Below are 11,405 nucleotides of genomic sequence, written 5' to 3'. Positions count from 1 at the left end.
TGATAACATACCGTGATCACACAGTAATGCAATCTAAGGTAAACGCTGAGTGCGGGGTCGCGTGGTGCTGCCCTCCATCCCTGAGGAGGTCAGAAGCTAGACCTGGTCAAGTTGGCTGCTTGAGGAACGACTGAGAGGTCAAACAAAGTCAGATAAGCTCGTCATCTAAGTTCTCGCTGAGTCGATGGTTCTCTACTGAATTTCGAGCCACGTGGTCTATGTTCAATGGCTTACACAAATCGTGTTTATGTACACGTTATAGACTGTATTCCATTTGCTCCCCCTCTACACCCTTTTCACTAACATTCTGTCCTACAGTGCTCTACAACCTTTGACATCTAATTCATCTTATCCTGATCGTTAACTCATTTCCACCCTTTTCGCCACAATACTTTACCATAGTGTTATATGATGTTTGATGTCCTGTACATTTACTTCTTATTACCATTAACCATCAAAAATAATAATAGACTGTTTTAGTTGATCACATTTCATATTATATCTTTAAGCAGTTTACATTCTGTCCAATACAAGAACCATCGTGCTAAGGAAGGATATACAAAGATGTTTTTCTCTTGTACATATTTATTTTTTTATTTATGTGGTATACCTGAAAACAATTGTAATGGCATAAGGCCATTGTACAATACCCGTATAAAGTGCAGGCACTTGCGCATGTACATGTAAACCATGGAAACGGAACTCTCCCTTGCATGGTATAAGGTTATGTGAGAGAGGAACCTAAAAGAGGCCACCCGTGAGGCGGGAGGCTTCAAGCTTAGGGGCAAGGAAAATGAGGGCCCCGTTCGTTCCTCGAAAAAGGGGGTGAGCGGACCGAGCTGAAGGCTCAGAACCCACACGGCCTCACAAGCTAAGTAACACCGGAGATGCAGGCCTCCCAGGAGCGTGACCAAGATGCATGATAAAAATACAAAATCTAAAATGAACAAAAAAAATTATATGATAATAAAGATAATATTAATTATTATGTGAGAATTATATGATTATGTTATATTGATTATGTAATTATATTATATCAATTATATCATTATATTATATCAATTATATCATTATATTATATCAATTATATCATTATATTATATCAATTATAACATTATATTATATCAATTATATCATTATATTATATCAATTATATCATTATATTATATCAATTATATAATTATATTATATCAATTATATAATTATATCAATTAAATAATTATATTATATCAATTATATAATTATATTATATCAATTATATAATTATATTATATCAATTATATAATTATATTATATCAATTAAAGAATTATATTATATCAATTATAGAATTATATTATATCAATTATAGAATTATATTATATCAATTATAGAATTATATTATATCAATTATAGAATTATATTATATCAATTATAGAATTATATTATATCAATTATAGAATTATATTATATCAATTATGTAATTATATCAATTATAGAATTATATTACATCAATTATATAAATTTATCATATCAATGATATAATTTTATCATATCAATTATATAATTATATTATATCAATTATATAATCATATTATTTCAATTATATGATAATATAATATCAATTATATAATTATATTATTTAAATTAAATGATGATAATAATAATATTGATAATGATTATATGCTAGTAATAATAATAATATTTATATGATATTGATGATATTATCATAATAATAATAATAATAATAATAATAATAATAATGATAATTATAGTAATAATGATAATAATGATAATAATAATAATATTAATAACTATTTGATAATAGTATGATGATAATAATAATAATAATGACAATAATATGATAATAATAATAATTATTATTATTATATGATAATAATAATAATAATAATAATATAATAATAACAATACCACTTATATGATAATAATGATTATATGAAAATAATAATAATAATATGATAAAGATGATAATAATTATATGACAATAATATTCATTATTATTATTATTATTATCAATAATTATATGATAATGATAATAATAATCATTATTATTATTATTATCATTATTAATTATATGATAATAATAACAATTTGATAATAATGACTATCTGATAATAATAATGATATTATATAATGAAAATGATAATAATACTTATATTATTAAAACGATAATAATAGGGGGGGGGGGGGGAGGAAGAAGTAGAGGTAGGGCAAAAAGAGGACGGGGAGAGGAGACACATGAGACGAGGGAAAGGGGTTGAGGGAATTATATGATAATATTAATAATAATTATATGATAATAAGATTTATAGGGTAATAGTAATATGATAATAATGATAATGATAATAATAATAATAATAATAATAATAATAATAATAATAATAATAATATGATAATGATAATAATACTATTAATATAATAATAACGATAATAATAATAAAAATAATAATGACAATAATATGACAATAATTATAATGATAATATGATGATAATAACATGATGATGATAATATGATGATAATAATAATAATAATAATAATAATAATAATAACTAATAATATGATGATAAAAATAATTATTATATGATAATAATAACAAAAATAATTATATGATAATATTAATAATACGAAAATAATAATATTAATAATAATGATAACAATATGATATTAATAATAATAATATGAAAATAGTAATAGTAATAAAAATATGATAATATTAATAATAATAATTATATGATAGTAATAATAATATGATAATAATATGATAAAAAAAAATAATAATATGATAATAATAATATAATAATAATAATAATAATAATAATAATAATAATAATAATAATAATAATAATAATAATAATAATATGATAATAATAATAATAATAATATAATACTAATAATTATAATAAGTATATGAAAATAATATATATATATGATAATAATATGATGATGATGATGATAATAATAGTAATAATGATATGACAATATTAATAATGATAATTATATGATATTGATAATAATAATATGATGATAATAACAATGATAATAATTATATGATAATAATAATTATATTATAATAATAATAAAATTAATATGATAACGATAATGATAATAACAATTATATGATAATAATTATATGACAATAATAATTATATGATAATAATAATAATAATAATAATAATAATATGATAATAATAATAGTAATAATAATGATACGAAAATAATAATAATAGAATGATAATTATAAAAACAATAATAATTATATGATAATAAGGATAATAATCATTATATGATGATAATAATATGATTATAATAACAATACTAATAATATGATAATAAAAATGATAACAATTATATGACCATAATAATAATAATAATGATAATAATAATAGTAATAATAATAACAATAATTACATGATATGAATAATAATAATAATAAGAAGAAGAAGATTATTATAATATCAATTATGTAATAATGATAATAATAATAACTATAATAATAATAAATAATAATAATAATGATGATTACATGAGAATAATAATAATGATGATAATCATAACAATATTAATAATTATAATAACAATAATAATAAGTAGATTCATATGAGAATAATAATAATAATAATTACTCGACAATAATAATAATAAAGTTAATAATGATAATAATATTAATAATAATAATTACATGATAGTAATGATTATAATAATAATAATAATAATATGATAATAATAATAATAATAATAATTACATGATAGTAATGATTATAATAATAATAATAATAATATGATAATAATAATAATAATAATAATCACATAATAATAATAATGATAATAGTAATAAAATAAATACATGATAATAATGATTACATGATAATGGTAATAATACAAATAAATATAGTTCAATTATAATGATAATAAGAATAATAATAATAATTACATAAAATAATAATGATAATAATGTGATAATAAGAATAATTATATGATAATAATAATAATAATAATAATAATAATAATAATAATAATAATAATAATAATAATAATAACAATAATAATAATAAAAATTATAATTATATTACAATAATAATAAAAATCAGAACATGATAATAATAATTATGATTACATGATGATAATAATAATAATAATAATAATAAGAAGAAGAAGAAGAAGAAATATATATAAATAATAATAATAATAATAACAATAATAAATAATAATTACATGATAATAATAATAATAATAATAATAATAATAATATTAATAATAATAATAATAATAATAATAATAATAATAATAATAATAATAATAATAATAATAATATGATAATAATAATTATACGATAATAATAATAATAATAACAATAATTAAGATAATAATGAAAATAATAATAATAATAATAATAGTAATAATAGTAATATTAATAGTGATAATAATAATAATAATAATAATAATAATAATAAAAACATGATAATAATAATTACATGATAATATTCTTAATAGTAATAACAATAATAATAACAATAATTACATGATCCCAACAATAATAATGATAATAATGAGAATAATAGAAATAATAATAAAAATAATAACATGATAATAATAACAATTATGTGATAATAATAATAAACATAGTAATAATAAAAATAATAATAATAATAATAATAGTAATGATTTCATGATAATAAGAGTAATAATAATAACAATAAAAACAATGATAGTAATAAATAAATGATAATAATAATAATAATAATAATAGATATAATCATAATCATGGAATAGTAATAATTATATAACAAAAATAATAACAATGATAATATTGATAATAATAATAAAAATAATAATAATAATGATAATGATAATTACATGATAACGATAATAAAAATAATAATGATAACAATAATGAAAATAATAAATACATGATAATAATATTAATAATAATAACAATAGTAATTATAATTACTTGATAATAATAATGACATGATAATACTATTACTACTAGTACTACTACCACTAATAATAATAACATGATAATAATAATAATAATAATAATAATAGTAATAATAATAATAATAATAATAACAACAATAATAATAATTACATGATATTGATAATAATGAAAATAATAACAATAATGATAATAATAACAATGAAAATAATAATAATAATAATAATAATAATAATAATAATAATAATAATAATAATAATAACAATTACATTATAATAAAAAAATAATAATAACAAAAATAATAATTATTATATGATAGCAATAATAATAATTATATGATAGTAATAATAATAATTACATGATCAAAAAAAATAATAATGATAATAATAATAATAATAATAATTATAATAATAATAAAAATAATGATAATAATTGAAATGAAAATAATAATAAATACATGACAATGATCATAATAATAGTAATAATACTAATAAAAATAGTAATAATAATAATAAAAATAGTAATAATAATAATAAAAATAGTAATAACAATAATATAATCATTTAATAATAATAGTAACAATAATACTAATACCAATAATAGTAATAATAATAATAATGGAAATAATAATACTAATAATAAAAATAATAATTATATGATAATAATAATAATAATGATATAAATGATGATAATGATAATAATAATAATAACAAGATAATAATATTAATAATAATATAAATAATAATAATAATAATACCAATAATAATTACATGATAATAATAATAATAAACAAAAATAATGGTAATAGTAGTAAAATAATAAATGTAAAATAATGTAATTATAATCATAATAATAATAAGAAGAAAAATTACATTATGATAATAATTATATGATAATAATAATAATAATAAGAAGAAGAATTATATTAATAATAATAACTACAATAATTACATGATAATAATAATAATAATAATGATTACATAATAATAATAATTACATGATAATGATAATTACATGATAATAATAATAATAATAATAATAATGATAATAATAACTATGATATTAATAATATTAATAATAATAATTACATAATTTTAATAATAATAATAATAATAATAATAATAATAATAATAATGATAATAATATTAATAATAAGTACATGATAATAATAAATATAATAATAATAAAAATAATAAAATAATAAACAAAAAATAATAAACAAAAAATAATAATGATAACAATAAAAATGATAACATGATATTAATAATAATAATAAAATAATAACATGATATTAATAATAGTAATAAAATAATAACATGATATTAATAATAATAATAATTATATGATAATAATAATCAAAATAATAAAAATAATAAAATTACCCTTGCGGCATAGGTCAGTGCTAACTGGCCGCGTCTGAGTCGGAGGGGAGGTACTCCTGACTCCACCTCAAGACGCTCGATCCGAGTACATTTCAGGGCTCCAAGACACACACGCAAACAAGCATTCTGCACAGCATCCAAACCTTTCAAACTTGTTTTCGATGCCGAGCCATACACGATTAACCCATAATCTACTTTAGACCTAATCAGGGCTTTATATACCATAAGCAAAGACTGTCTATCAGCTCCCCATTTATTACCAGAAATGCACTTTAATAAATTTAGTGCTCTTTGACATTTATTCTTTAACTGACCAATGTGGTCTTTCTAATTGAGTCTACTATCAAAAAGTAGCCCAAGAAATTTACCAGAATTTTTAATAGGTATTGGGTGGTTCTCTAGAGTTAGCCTGATGTTCGGCTTCCTCCTATGTGAAAAAAAAATTCCCCAATACTCTTTCTAGTGGAAAACTTAAAACACCACTGGAGGCCCCAGTTATGAATCCTATCCAGTGCCAATTGGATGCGATTTGCTGAGAATTCTGCATTATTGCTGGAATGCCATAATGCACAATCATCAGCATACAGCGAGTATTTAAGATTCCGAGGAGGAGCTGGTAGGATGTCATTTATCATACATATAATAATGTTGGTGACAAGACACTTCCTTGTGGGACCCCGTTTGCCTGGACAAAAATGTCCGAAAAAGTGACATTGCCAGAAAATAATTTGACAGAAAATGTTCTGTCAGAAATTAAATTTTGAATAAAACAAGGCAAGTTTCCACGTAATCCGAAAGCATAAAGTTTTCTGGCTAGGCCATATCGCCATGTCATGTCGTAGGCTTTTTCTATATCTAAAAATACTGAAATCAAAAAATCTCTTTTGGCAATTGCCTCTTGAATATGACTATCCAGCTTTACTAGTTGATCAAGAATTTGACGTCCCTTTCGGAAGCTCGTCGACTAGCAAATTACTGGAATTTAAAAAATGCAATAGCCTCCTATTAACAATTCTTTCCATGACCTTGCATAAGCAACTTGTCAACGCAATTTGGCGGTAGGAGATGGCAAATCTGGGATTACCCCTCCTTCCAATATGGGAATGATGTTAGCGAAGTGCCATGAGTTTGGAATAGTGTGGCTTTTCCAAATTTCATTGTACACTTCTAGCAACTTAATCATATCATGATTAAGATGCTTTATCATCTCATATCGAATCTCATCGGGGCCTGGGGATGTTCCTCTACGGGCTTCTAGGGCTCGGACAAGCTCATCTATTGTAAGATCTTTATTGTAATCAAAGTCATCTCCTGTGGCAAAATTAATAGGTTGCAGCTCAGCCGCTTCCTTCATGGGCAGGAATGCGTGATAGTAGTTTGCTGAGCTGCTTGTATGAGAGAACTGCCTGGCGAGTGCATTAGCAATGTCTCTAGGTGAATCCAAATTGTTACCCTCTTCAATGATATTGTTAATTTTGAAAGACGTTTTTTTTCTATTGATTTTATTGATAGTGGACCAAACCTCTGATGTTTTTGTATTGCTGTTAATTGTAGAGACAAAGCTTCGCCAGGAGTCTCTTTTTGCTTGTCTAATTACTCTACGAGCCCTAGCTCTTGCTTGTTTGTAATTGCAAAAGTTCTCATATGTTATTTTTGAAAAGCCTGTAGGCCTTATTGCGTAGGCACAGCACCCTGCGGCAATCTGGTGTCCACCATGGAACTCTATGCTTAACGCTATCTGTCGAAGTTTTAGGAATGGATAGCAAAGCTGCTTCTAAAATCGAATTCTGAATAATGTTTACTTTATTATCAATGGTTTCTCCAACAAGTTCGAGCTTGACGCTCCTTGTGAAGGCGACCCAGTCTGTTCTTTTTACGTTAAATTTAGGCGCTGAAGGCGTTCTCTGACTGTGCCACATGAATATTCAATCAAAATCGCTTCCCAACGTGGCGTCAATGGTGTGCCACAAGCACTTGGCTGTGATATGTCTATAAAACTCAAATTACCGGTATTATCGTCCACCCGCGTGGGACTGCCATCATTCAGAAGGACTAAATCAGACTCGTTAATCAACTTAACTACTTGTTCACCTCTACCATCCACCCGCAGGGAACCCCATAACGTATGATGAGCATTAAAATCCAAAGTAGAATCAATAGTCACTTCTGTAAAAGAGAGGTTTTGGTGGATGTACATGGCGACTCTGCCTCCACCCCTACCCTCACGATCCTTCCGACAAAAATGGTAGTTCCTCAGCGATACGACCTCGTCAGAGACGAGGTTTGTTAAATAAGTTTCTTGGAGAACTATAATATCGGGAGCATAGGACGAGGCTAATAATTTAAAGTCATTTACTTTAGATCTAAGACTTCGACAGTTCCATTGTATAATGGTCGACGCGATGATTACGTTTTATGGGGTTTGGAAGTTCCTTGTCCACCAGTTTTAATTTTCTTTTTATGTTAAAGTACAAACTTCAAACTTTCCACTTTCCTCTTAGCTTCAGTATAACTAACTTCATGCTTTCTCATACATGCCAATGTCCCAGTCTCCTTCTTCAGGATGCTGCACTCAGCAGATCCTGAATGATGGGGACCTCCACAGTTAGCACATTTGGAAATCTGGTTAGTACATGTGATGGCGTCATGAGCTTCAGCACATTTCTTTATCAATACATCTAAATGAGGTGTGTCCGAATTTTTGGCATCTATTACAATGCATTGGCTTCTGGACATAAGGTTTTACTTGAACACGTTCATAACCGACATTGACATATTCAGGGATTTTATTCAAAGCAAAGGTAAAAAAAAACAGTCCAGTTTTCGTTCGCACATTCCCATCCTTCTTGGTCATACAATGAACGTCCACTACGTCTTGGTCCTTCATGCTCTCGAGAATTTCACTTTCTTCCATCGTCCTCATATCCCTGTAAAAGATTACTCCCTTACAGGTATTTGGGCTAATAAGAATAGTTACTCTCACTCGAAGATCATGAATTTGCGTCAGCTTAAGTAAGTCCTTTATCTGGGAGTTATATTGTACTTTAACAAAAAGGCTTCCATCTCGCAATTTTTTGACAAAATCAAAATTGCCGTCCACTTGACCATCAAGGACCCTTTTGATGATAAAGGGGTTCACGTTCAAAAGCGACTTATTTTTATTCACGCATTTTACATTCGCGAACCTTGCATTCTGGGTGGGGATTTTGAAAATTGGTCGTCTCGTCTTGTCATTAGTGGGGGTACCGTTGTTCGTAGTCAGATTGGTCGTAGAAGGGTCATTAGTCGCCTCTCCTCCTTGAGGAGGAGAAGGGGTAGCCGGGGTATCAATCATACTGAATATCGGACCAGGTCCGACCCCTCTGCTCAAAATCGTAGTCCTGAAGCGACAAAAAACTCTTAACTTTTGTTATCAACCTAACAGCAATAGCTAAGAGAGTAAGGCAGTTTTCCGTCTTCTGCCCCCCCCCCCCCCCCCAGTGGAAGCCTGGTTGCGTTCTCCAGTACCACAGATGGATCGAGTTATGTGTGGGACACTTCCTTACCGCCGAACTTGCCTAGGTGAAGGACGGTAATTCAATGCCAACCCCCCAAGCGAATACGGGAGTTCACGAGGAACTCCGGTAGGCTCAGGAAAGTCACATTAAGATGAAAAGAATTCAGGACCAAAGAAAAAGTGCGCCCAAATGACGCCCCAGATTACTGGGCCTCCCTACCCAGGGGTCAAAGCCACAAGGGCTACCCTGGTGTAAAAGAGAGCTGCGGGTCTGAGGTGGGGTGCTGACTACGCATACTGTAGCCTCGTGTCACCTGCAAAAACAAGTGCAATGAAGGTGCTAGCAAAGCACTATAAAGTGCGCATAGTTCTGCAATTACAGTTTTTTTTACTTTATTTCAGTTACTTTAGAAAACTCAGAAGCAACAATGTCAAGCGAGACGAGAGGCCCCGGGCTCCAGAGTAGCTCTTGTGGCACAAGACATTTTTTGTTGCTGCTGTGTTAAGAACAAGGTGTTCGCTCATCAAAGTCTGAAACACGAGTCCTGGGGGACAAGACTTGTTTAAATCACCTTGTTGGTCTTGTCGAAAGAAGGGTTTTAAATAAAATTAGATGAAAATAATAAGTGGAACTCATTAATCTTTGAAAAGGAATTCAAGTATAAAATAGAGGCCGTAGACAGTAAGCTAAGAAGTAAAAGATAAGAGTACAATAAAAAAATAAAAATGATCCAGGGTTGGGATCTACACAGGTGGCTCCACGAACGCCCACAGATGGTGCTGAGCCAAGTGCTGTGGCTGTCAAGAGGGAAAACTGTCCTAGTCCGAGCTCAGGTAACTTAGTGTGGGTTCATCACGTCCTCTACAGAGCGAAAGAAAACGGACACAAGTATCAAATTAATAAGAAATTTCTTCAGAAACAATCTGAACATTATGAGTAAGTTAATAAGTAATATATTATATTATATGTATAATATATATTGGATTTTTTCAATGTGCATTATGTAAATAACCGTGTAAATTACTGTAGTACAAGTTATTATTACTTTTCTTTAGCCAAACCAGGTTATATAAAATCTTAATCAAATTAGGTTAACCATGTCAGCCTAGGTTTTGACGACTGTTTCATACTAATTGACAATGTTCTAATACTACATACACACAGACACACACACACACACATACATACATACATACATATATATATACATATATATATACATATATAAAATACACAGACACACACATACATATATATATAAATACATATTCATACACACACACACACACACACACACACACACACACACACACACACACACACATATATATATATATATATATATATATATATATATATATATATATATATAAATACATATTCATACACACACACACACACACATATATATATGTATATATGTATATATATATATATATATATATATATATATATATGTTTATATATGTTTCCTCTGGTGTGTTTCCGTTGACCTAACCGCTCTGACTCTTAAATCGAACCCTGACATTGGCGACCTTGCCAGGATCAGACTGTCTGGAAAACGGCACCATGAAGAACTACGTGCAGGAAG

The sequence above is a fragment of the Penaeus chinensis genome, chromosome 27, assembly GCF_019202785.1.
Source record: "Penaeus chinensis breed Huanghai No. 1 chromosome 27, ASM1920278v2, whole genome shotgun sequence".
Lineage (NCBI taxonomy): Eukaryota > Metazoa > Arthropoda > Malacostraca > Decapoda > Penaeidae > Penaeus > Penaeus chinensis.
This window is presented reverse-complemented; position numbering follows the sequence as displayed.